Genomic DNA, 11,799 nt, shown 5'->3' on the forward strand with positions numbered 1-11,799 from the left:
TACTTTTAAAGATTTTGCAAGTGTGCTTTGTTCGAAATTTAGCGTTGTTTGTACTTTAGGACAATTTGTTATGGATTTGACATTTTTAGTTAAAACTTGAAACGGTCAAAGAATGTATTTATTACCAATATGTTTAACCATCTGATAATATTTTTCCATACCCTGTTGATAGAGTCCAGACATCAGAAAAATATCAGTCTAGTCACAAGTTTTCTATTTTAAAAAGGGAAATAAACATGGAATATGGATGTGACAAAAAAGGACATGGTACTTTGTAAGATTTCTGTAGGTTAAAATGCACAAACCAGAAGCGATAAAAAATTGTAGAATTTACAATTCTGAAAGTTGCACTTACCTGAAATATTGTTATGCTACGGTAGACATTTGTATGGAATTGCTGTTTATATACAGTACAGTAGTTGACAATGAGGGCAAACTGGCAAGTTATAGAGGATCTGAATTACACACTGAATTGCTATTTCTTCTTTCCCCATCAGGCATTATAGTCAAAGACGTCTTATTCTCTGCAGGGACGGGAATCGCCAAGCTTATTTCCTCTGGGAACTAATTTAAATTAAAGTAGCTGAATAAAAGTGACGACTACAAAACGTACCTGAAGCTTTAGTAAAAGCAGAACAAGCTTCCTACGTTTAGTTTGAAATGCTCGACCTTGATTAACCTCTGTTGTAGATGTTTTCTTTGGAATGTTGGTCATATTAGTGTATTTTATATCATATAAACAATGTTTTGGATACAGATTCCTTGCTTCTCAATCTTGACATTTGGCTTGGAAAGTTTAATAGCCCAATTACAAGATCAGGTCATGTTGCATTTGCTGGTTCTTCAGGGTCACTCCGTTGCTCGGGTGCGGTTTGGCCTTTCTTTCTGGCACTGGTGGTGTAAACTCTCACCAGCATACGCTGAGGGATTAAAACCGTTGTCACAGTGCCATGCTGTCCACACTCTGATCCTGGAATGTGAGCAGTTGTCCCAAACCCTTTGGTCTTACAAGGGGTCAATGTGGCGAGGAGCAGGCCAGACATCACTCTGATTTTCTTTGCATTTCATACCGGGCTAAGTTTAGAGGTTCAGAGAGAGGAAGTAGCAGGGATGTCTTGCGCGCCTGCCGCGTTCAGTCTCCAGCAGGGTATTATTAGGTCCTGGCACAAGTGCTCGTGCCAATGCAAAATGGCGTGCTTTTAGTTCTTGGTTGCCAAGCGATTCTCAACTAAGAAAAGCTGCAGATCTTTGAAATGTCTCTCTCACATGAATCATGCCCGGTTAATAAATGCAAGCTTATAGAATTAGAAAATAACTGTTGCAGGTGTCTGTTTTAATCTGATTTGGTGTCTAATTAAAAGAGTGATTAAAGCCAAAGATGTATAAACACAGATGCCACATTAGCAATCATTACTCATTACAGTGGTGTATCTGTGTATTTGCAGTGTTTGAAAAGTCAAGATTCACAAAATGTTATCTTAACGGACTTAAAAAGGAATTGTAAATGTATAAATGTATTTCCATTGCATTAATTGTAACCAGAACATGGCAAATACATTAAATAGAGAATTCAAGTAAAAAGCAAAATTTATCAACGTTATCAGTGTGCCAAGGATTTGAACTTACCGCACTGATCTGTATGTTGCCATGGATTCACAACGTAACACACGTCTCTTAAGTGTGTTAGAATAGATCTATTCATGTGATAATTCACTCAAAAATGTAAATTCTGTCATCATATACTCACCCTCTTGTCAATTCAAACCTGTATGACTTTCTGTCTTCCGCAGAACACAAAAGAAGGTATTTTGCAGAATGTTGGTAGCCGAACAGCACTGGCACCCATTCACTTCTATTATATGGACACAAAACCAATGCAAATGAATGGGTGCCGCCGCTGTTCGGTAATATTTTTCAAAATATCTTCTGCAGAAGAAAGCACGTTTTTTTTAGCTTTCCCGCATAGTAACCCCTTTATAAAAAAGGTAACATGATGGCATTTTAATATAAAATTATTTGCTTGTGTTGAAGAAATATCATATACATCTGGGAAGATGTTTGGCCAGTTCATTTGGCACTTTACTAGACTAACCTATTTGTTTGTTTCTCCAGTAGAGATATGATCTATAATGACTGAACAAGGTATATTACATAAACCATAAACCCAGAATGATGACCTTTTAGAGATGGTGGCGCCATTGATGAGCCAGTAAAATATGGCGTCTGTTTATTGATGTTTATGAACTAACTTTCAATGATATCACATCCTCAGTTACAGAGACAGACATTACGGTAAGAGAGAATGGACCCTCCTTAGAGCTGTGTTCCTTAGTGGGAAAGTCAGATGATAGCCCAGACGGCAAGAAATACATGTTTGTGTGAATCAGAACTCACTATCCACCCGATTATGCAGCTATGCTAAGGGAGTTTCTAATGTGCACGAGTGACCTGTTTCATTGCTATTTCTCTTGAAGTGTTGTGGACCCATATGCATGCCCCCACGCCTCCACATTCAGACCTGGGGGTGACAAGTATGTAGTGTGAAAACATTTTGACATGTGATCGCTGGATGACATAGAGAGACATAGAGAGACAAGATGTTATGAAGATGGTCTCGTTCAAAGTGGGATGCTTAACAAATCTTCATAAGTCATTGTGACACGCATGTAATCAGTGATAGTGGACAGGCCAAGTCTCATCGAAACGCATCCTGTTCAGACATTAATGAATGCTCTCAGGACACACCATTAAATTAATAGCTGCATCTGGCCTGTGGTCTCAGGCGGGAGGATGAGATCATCTATCTATCTCTATCTATCTATCTATCTATCTATCTATCTATCTATCTATCTATCTATCTATCTATCTATCTATCTATCTATCTATCTATCTATCTATCTATCTATCTATCTATCTATCTATCTAAGATCGATCGAGATCGATGTATCTCGATCTATCTCGATCTCGATCTATCTCGATCTATCTATAATTAAGAGACCAATCCAAATAATTGTGGCCATTCCTGTCCAGTGTCTGTTCTATCAACAAAACCAAACCTCAGGAGTGACAAAGTCATCCAACAGCAATATGAAAGACTGACAGCATTCTGACAAGGTTTTCACATAAAAAATTATCTTTCAACTTTTTCTAAATACAAATATTATTTCATTATTATATACAAACAAATATTCCATTTGCAACACTGCACACGGTAGACCAATAACAGCAGACTAGACCATCTGACCAATCAGATCAGAGTGGGCGGACAGAAAGGAGGGGATTAGACAGATGAATCGCCGAATGAATTATTTGAGAGTCAGTCAAGAAGTAACTGCCTATTATTAGAAAATGAAAGTGTTTTTACACCGTGTATGTACGTAAACTTGTTGTTTGGACACTCCATAAACCAAAGTAGGATATTAAAAATCACAAAATATTTACTCTTTAAAAGTGGATATGAACTTATTTTCTTTGCAGTATTTGAGGTCTGTAAAATACATAGCATCCTTTCTCTTATTTTGACCTGTTTTTCCAGTTTCCAAATAAACACATACCTATAAATAGTAAATGTAGGTTTTATAATTTTTCAGAAAAACTTAAAATGGTCTTTGAAATGGTCTCTTAATTTTGTCCGCGGCTACATATTTTTTTCTTTTATACACCTGTTGCGTCTTGAGGTATTCTCTTCACTAGAGCCTATCAAAGCTGTCTAATAAAGCTATGGTCTAAATATTCAACAGTTTACTAAAATAGACAAAATGTGAAAGGTGCAGCAGCGAGTCAGGAAAGCGTGAAGATCAAACTGATGCACACATCCTCTCATCCTCGGCTTGCGCTTAGAGCCGTGAAACACCAAGTGAATTATTCTGTTAAAAAAAAGAAGAGTCACACCCACAGCTGAGGATTCCCCTCTGCAGCGTGTATGAATAATTGGGAAGAGGTGGTTGAAAATCTGCTGTTGGTTCAGCTGTGGGTATTTATCTGCATTTTGATTCACCACCAGACCAGACCAGACTTCCAGACTATTTAGACTTCAGTGCTAGTTTAGCGTTGCATTACTGTATCATTCCCCATTTTATTGTTGTTGTGAGCACATGTACAGTAATTAGCCTGGAGGGGTTATGTAAATGTTTTTAATAACAGCGTACATAGATGCGTGAGCACATTGTTATTCCCGGGGCAATTGTTCTTTTGTAACTGTTACCGCCTGTTAGTTTAACGCAGAAAGAGTAAATGGCTTATTCAGTATATTCAGCTACATGTTGGAGCTTCTGTGTCTGCCCCCCCACGTCTGCTCTCAGGCAAGGGGTGCAATGATATGGATCACAGCTTCTCTATGGGGGAATTCTGGAGTATTCAGCCTCATATACAAACACTATTAGTCTCTGTCTTTGAAGTGGGCCAGTGGAATAAGCAAAGCATTTGTCTCTGAGATCTTTAGCTGGGGAACAGACACCCCCATTGTACTCCAAATTATTTCTTTTTTGTTAATATTTCCTGATGTTCTGACTGTATATTTAAAGGTTGTACTGGTTCCTTTTATACAAACGTTGGCTGATGTATAGCTGTGTCCGACCTTTGTGAGACTGACAAGGCGTGTACGCAGAATAAACACTGCGGTTGTGTTAGTTAATCATACCGGCATACCTGTTCTGTCAACGCTCCAATTAATAACACTTCTCCGCTTACCAGAGACAAGATAAACAAAGTCACATCTGGTTTTAAGGAAACGCCGAGTCTTTTTGCTTGGATTTCAAGGGACGTGCGTCCCCCTGTCTAAAAACACAGATTGTTGATGACAGACTTCCTCTTGTATAATGTTGAAATACGTGGATTAAAGCTGCAGAAGTGTGTTGAAGATTAAAACTGTCTGTGTACACTTGAGATTTAGACTAGAGAGGTTGAGACATGGTGGGATGTCACTTCGGCTAGGTGCAACCAAGCAGCAGTAAGGTGTTCTTCCATTACCCTATGCAGCAGTTCAATATGTTGCCATAGTAACCTGGCTCCTCAATTAGAGAAATGTCCTCAACCCCCACCGAGAGCAGGGTTTTGGCGTCTTCGCATTGCAATTTGAGGTTTATAAAGGGGGACAATTATATTCCTGTAAGGAAAAAAGAGAAGCATCTATTCGATTTGTTTGGGATATTTAATGCTTGTAATTTTTGCCTTTTCTGTAGTCGTTCTAAATGTCGTGAATGTTAAACAGAGCTTTGATGGAGCCGTCCAAATGTGTGTTTTTTTTTCTTTGTTCTGGATGACAGGAGGACAAGCAAAGTGCATCTGCCCTCTAGGGCAAGAGAATGCTGGCTGAATGGAGAGCAGAACATAACCGCTGCGTTGCCAAGGTAACATGGAACAGTAAACCACCACGGAAAGAAAGGGAACGAGGGACGGGTGGATGGCAGGACAGGTAGGAGTGAAATAGGAGATCGGTGGTCACCCTCTGCATTCAAGTGCTCGGTGTGTGTAATCACCCGTACGCCGAGGATTTGAGGGAAACCCCGCTTCAAGGACACAAAAGAACGTGCTCCTCAAGGTGAAGATCACAGTACAGTGTAGTTTGTCATATTGTGCGGAGTAAGAGCTTAGCTGAGTTTACGATGATCTTGTCCTTGAAGTGTGTTTTGAGTTCCTTTATGTAGTGCATGGTGTTTGTATGTTGACTCAACAACTGTCATATTTGTATGAGATTTAACATGGATGAATGAATATTTTACGACACTAAACTTAAGTCTTAAGGGGTTAAAGTCAACATGAAATGCACTTTGAAGCTCATTTGACCTCCATTATCTGATGTCATTTCTGAGTGAAACAGGATATTCAATGAGGAAACGCATAGGGTGAGGCTGATTTTATCCATTGGGAATTGATTGGACTAAGAAAAGTGGGCGTGACATACCAGAAATTACCAGAGCAGAGGGGCTGAAATGTTGGATTCATAACGTCATCCGGAAAGTTGTCAAAAACTATTAGAAAGACAATCCTTTTCTAAAAATTGGATTAGAATGCACAGAGGAATCATGCACATGAACACTAGGAATGAATATTATGAAAATATCCTGGGTTACACTTTATTTAAGTCTTTTGTTACAATGTATTTATATAAGTACTGAGTAATAATAATTAACTACATGTACTTACTCTAGGGTTAGGGTGTGGTTTAGGATTACTTGCATGTGATTATGCAAAATTTATAGTAAACACCATAGGGCAGTGGTTCTCAAACGTTTTCATTGTATGTAGAGTGTATCGCTTTGCAGTCCCCAAATAAAGACTTATAATCCTAAACTTAGAATTTTTATTAAACCAAAAACATGTTCAGTTATACAGTGGTTGGTGGTGGTCTTATTTTTCTGATGTTTGATTGCTTAAAATGTATGATAAATTTCTAAATTTCACAAAATCTGTGCCCCCCCCGGATCCATCTTGGGGCCCCGGGTTTGAGAACCACTGCCATAGGGTGAATGAAATATTCTCACCAAATTTTTGTTTTCTTTTTTGCATATAGTTTGTTGAAAATCTGATGGTCTTTGGAACTGAAGACTGGCGTGCACACATAGCCCATCCCTGCTTCATGGTACAGCAATCAAAGACAAATTGATCTCATTGTACGGAGTGAAACTTGATTATTTACCATTTAATCCACTTCTTAAATCATTAAGGTCCAACCCCTGTCATTTCATTGGATAATAGAAAATCCCACAATTTACCTGATATGGCTTCTCTGTAGCGCTCTGGACTTTTTTTGTGAGTTAACTACATAACCTTCAAGCAGGGTTGGACTTTTGCCATTTCCTTTTTAGAAATCATTACAAAAACTGTCATCCTAGTCACGAAGCTTGAATTTATCCTAATAATAGTGTACATATACAGTAACCTCCACTACAGCAGATCTTGTGTGTTTGTATAAAGTTGGTTATTTAGTTTTGGATCAACGGTTATTCCTACTGTGTGATGGCTTAGGTACTGGGAACGTAACCCCAGTGTTGAGAAATGGTGCTACCTGCTGTGACAGGCAAAACTGCTTAATCTGTAATAGTTTTGACTAAAGAATAGCTGGTCTTTAAGACATTAATATTAAAGGTATCTTACGATTTAAAAATTGTGAGCATGCCATGATGGATAATTTACATGAAGAATAGATGACTTTCTCTCGTTGCTTTTAAATGCCATCTGTCAGCGGTTTTAATGAGAAAAAGACAGTAGGCATTTATCTCCATTCCAGTAATGTGTTGAAGTCATTGGATCATTTGGGGTCAGAGTTGTTCAGTCTGATTGGATAAACAAGTTATGCAGTTAAGATTCTGTTTAAATAGTTGCAATGCAATGATATTCTTGTTTATTTGTTTAAGGTTCCTTGTGGTGCATCACCAGCAGCTCTCTGGGGTAAACAAATGACTGGTAATAAAACGCTTATAGTGCTCCTTATTTTAAGTAAATTATAACCTCTGACTAATTGGTTTATATTTTATTTTTATACCTGATTTTAGAATCACTTTAGCTCTTAAAATGATGCTAGGAGACATCAACAAAGTAAAAAAGGCAGGGTTTGAAAGAATCCAAAGAAAACAAACTGCTGATGTTTTGAGGTTGAACAGATTCTTGACCGAAGGGTGTGTTTGGTCCTGGATATTATTTTGTGGTGATTATTTGGGATGGTCAGAGGCTTACAAGTGGTAAATGGGTGAACTTTTGGAATCACAAAAGGTGCCGGTTCAGAAGGTCGTATTTAGACTTAGATTTTTGGTCACAGAAATGGTTTGATATGGTGTGTTGGAATGCATCTGAATATTTTAGAAAACTTAAAACCGAAATTTTCTGAAAGCTTGCATAGTTGTTGTGACATTTTTAATTGATCGTGTATTGAGTGTTTGGTCGTCCACAGCACATTTTTCTCATTCTTGCCTCATGCAGGACAACAGTGCGTCTTTGACCTCTTGACCTTTGGTCCCTTTCAAGCGGGTAAATCGGTGCTTGAATCAAGCTGAGTGCTAAACCCGCAGACGCAAGGTTGGATGGCATTCCTGTATGACGAATATGCAAAGATCTGATATTATCAACTTAACCCACATCCTCTTTGCGAGATTAAAGAGCGCATCACACACAAAGTGAGATTGTCAGCCGATCTGATTTGTCCTGGCAGTGTTGAATGGACACGAAAGGGGCCAACGCTTTGACCTTTGACCGTGTAATTATGAAATGCTTTTGGAAGGGTAGTCACACAGTCACTGCTAAATATAATCCATCAGCACCTCGTGCCTGAAAACAATGGGCTTGCTTTGTGCGAGTGCATTTTTGTAATTACATCACAATTAACCAACATTTACGGCCCGCTTAAGCCGTTTAGGAGTCGTTAACACACATTCAAGTTTAAGTGACGTTTCATTCGAGCAGAGAAAGGCGTTGGATGGTTCGGATTTAAATTTGGCCCACAGAATCCCACTTCATGGTTGCCAGAAGACAGAAAAAAGTCACAGGTCTTAGGTTGCGTTATTTAGAAAGGCTAGGATCGCATGCCAGTAGGCCTTCATGAATCCAAGCATAAATGCCGGGTTGCTTTTTCTTTGCCGTGGCAGACAGCCAAGATTAAAAATAAATAACAAACATTGTCTCACGGTCACTACCCTTAATGTCAGCACCATCATAATTAAGAAGCTGAGATAATATATAGTGAAGCGAGTCTTCTTCGATTTAACAGATGTGCCTGGTGTATTTATTTTCATGAGTCGTCTCAGGTCAGTCTGGTTTCCAGTTTCATGTCTTGTATTGATCTAAATATGATATATATGGGAGGACTGTATGTATGTGTTTCAGTTCTTGCCAAACTGCTTTTTGACAAACTTTCCTAAAGCACCATTTAATAGTAATAACGCTGAATTAAAAGCAGTATAAAACACTCAGCCTAATCCTTCACAGTAATATCTCAAAGATTTTAGGCAGGACAAATCTTCACAGCTAGAGGTCATCTTTTTCGCCATGCTGTTTGTATTCCACAAGCATCTATCTTGCCTGAGGCGTTTTGTACATGGTGCAAAACAGAAGAGTATTCTGCATTCCAGTCGACCTACGATACATAGCACAACTGGAATGTCATTCATGGGCTCTCAAAGACACGAAAGGACTCACAAAAGATTGATTTGGCTGTCATCTCATCATACATATTAAATCCAATATAAAAAAGACAATGTTCTATTATTGTTCTGGTCTGTTTGGGCGTGCATCGAACAATGATGTTTTATGTGGTGGTTTGATGTTGTGAAACGCACATCAGCATTTTGTGGTGGCCGACCGTCTGCAATAACCTCAAAAACAAATCCATAAAAATGGAATTTACTAAAAAGAAACCAATTCTGAAATAATTGGCTTTTGTACTCTCAGAGGTCCAAAAATAGAAACGTGTCAATAATTGCTCTAAAAACAAATAAAGAACAGAAGTCATGGTCAATTTGGCAGGCAGCAAAAGGATCTGTAAGCAAACTAACCGACACAGCATTTGTTTTCCAGCGTCCTGTAAACTGATAGGACAGTACAAAGAATGCACAACATACCGCATTCCATAAAGGACACTAAACGCCATCAATATTGTCCTCTAACTCTTGAGAGTTTGAGCAATAACATCTGCTGCTTAGCCAGTCGAGTGCAGCAGAGCAAAAGGCCACGGTTTCTTCTTCAGCCCCTTCATCGATTGGCCAACAGCTGCCACTATTGAGAAAAATCGTTTCTATGAAATCAAGTGCCAGTAAAGACAGCGGAGGCCATTCATCAGACACAGGGCTGCTCTATTTGTTGGGGAGATTTGCTTGCTATGAATCAATGGCTTTTTTGATAAGTGTGGCATTAGCACAAATAAATCAGGATCGCTCGGTTCGGTCTGCTCCAGAACAAAACAGACTGTGTCTTTATCGGCTGGTGTCGCTCAGATTTAGACAGCAGCTTGTTTTATGAGTGTTTTCCTGAAAATTATGAGTCACTAACCGCAAAGCATTGTGGAATGAGGGGAACACCAAACATTGGGAAGACAGTCCGGTCGTGCTGGGAGATCTATGTGGAGTTTAGAGATGAACATAATGGAATAATAATACAGACTATTGTTCCTTAGTCAGTCTTGGTCTTTTTGGCGGGTCGTCTTTAAAATAAGTATCACTTTGACTTTAGGGTTGTTCTGCTTTGTTTGAAGATCAGTGGGAGGCTAAAAGGACGACTGAGAAATCGGGGCGTCAGTACTCGGCTCCAGTCTGCAGGTAATAGTCGGGGTCTGCTGTGAGCTCTGTAAAGCCAGACGCAGCCAGGACCCTCCAGCTGGGAGAGAAAATTGTATTTTCTTTCCTAATTTTCTTTTTGCTGCCTAACAAAAGGTGCTATGTCAGACTGTTCCCCAAGCCCCTGTCTCTCGGTATGTGAGGATATGACGCAAATACAGTCGGTGTAGGGATTGTTAATGTCTGTCTGCTAGTGTAGAGGTGTACTATTATGTCTGTCTATGTAGTACCTGCCTAGCAACACCTTAGCAACCAGGTAATATGTTGTTAATGCAAGTATACAAGGCTTCATACTTAAAATCAATCTTTAAGTATTCAAACCAAAGACCAAAAATCCTTAAAATGTAAAATGAATTTTCAGGCAGGGATTTGTCAAGCCAGCATTATTATTATTATTATTTTTATTATAAACTTCTGTTTATTTAGTTGTTGATTTGCTTATTTACTTATTTTCAGTTTTCTATTTATTTATTTTCAAATTGTCATTTTTTATTATTATAAAATATTATTTATAATAATTATTATTGCTATTATTTATTTATTTATTTATTTTCAAACCTGTACTTTATTTTTTGGTCTTCTTTACTGTGTTTTTTTCCATTTGCTTTGTGTTTGTCCATTGTATGCAAATAGCACATGAATTCAAAGGCCAAACTGTACACAAATGCCATCTTGTGTATTGCACAACTGTACTGTTCACTCACAGATTCCTTTTGTAAAAGAGTTGAAAAAGAGTTCATGTCCCAGTAAACTGTTGGTTTTTGGTTTACAGGCATGAGTGGTGTGGTAGTGGGTGGGAATGGAAAGACGCTGTGCTGAGAAGGCACCCTGTCTGTCTCTCAGGATCATCACATCAGCCAACCGCTGTGTCCAAAGTTAGCCCCACATCAGCTCCTCACTGGCCTTTAGCTCCCCTCATAAAGCATAAAGACTGTAAAATTGGCATTTTCTGATTCCATTTAGAGAAAAAATCTATAGACAAAAATGAATGTTGCTTGCTTGCAACTTGCGAGCAACTACTGTTAAGATGTTGTGGGTGGTTTTTAGCCTGTTGCTATGTAGTTGCTATGGGTGGTTGCTAGGGCACTGCTCAGTGACTGAAAAGACATTTTTGGTGGGGTTCTATTCTGGGTCCGTCTTTTAATGTATGCAACACTAAGAATGCGGGTAAATCATTGCATGTGTAAACTGTTTTCAGTTTTCGCAAAGCATGGGCAATTGAAGTGTCTGTGTTGTTACGTTGTTACGTGTATAATAAAAAGATGCAGATTTTTTGACACACAACCCATTTTTCTCCATAACACTTTACAATTACAATAACGTTGTAATTTTTAACATTTGTAAATGCATTAGCTAACGTGTACTAACAATGAACGTTATAGTTCAGCATCTATTAATGTTTGATAATGTTAGTAATGTCAATACAATTATTCATGTTAGTTCATTGTGCAGTAACTTATGCTAACATTTAATTTAAAAATGTATTAGTAAATGCTAAAATTAACTGGATGTAAGATTAATAAATGCTAAAGTATTG

General features: G+C 38.4%; 1 long non-coding RNA gene across 1 annotated transcript in view; it reads left to right on the forward strand.

The window, feature by feature from the left end:
• LOC130562486 (uncharacterized) overlaps window positions 1-6,949 on the forward strand; it is a 32,555-nt gene extending 25,606 nt beyond the window's left edge. The window contains exon 3 of the long non-coding RNA XR_008963964.1: window positions 5,265-6,949. This is a non-coding gene — a long non-coding RNA (uncharacterized LOC130562486). The remainder of the gene's footprint in view (window positions 1-5,264) is intronic.
• The last annotated feature ends 4,850 nt before the right edge of the window (window positions 6,950-11,799 follow it).

This window comes from Triplophysa rosa, linkage group LG12 (assembly GCF_024868665.1).
Source record: "Triplophysa rosa linkage group LG12, Trosa_1v2, whole genome shotgun sequence".
Taxonomy (NCBI): Eukaryota; Metazoa; Chordata; class Actinopteri; order Cypriniformes; family Nemacheilidae; genus Triplophysa; species Triplophysa rosa.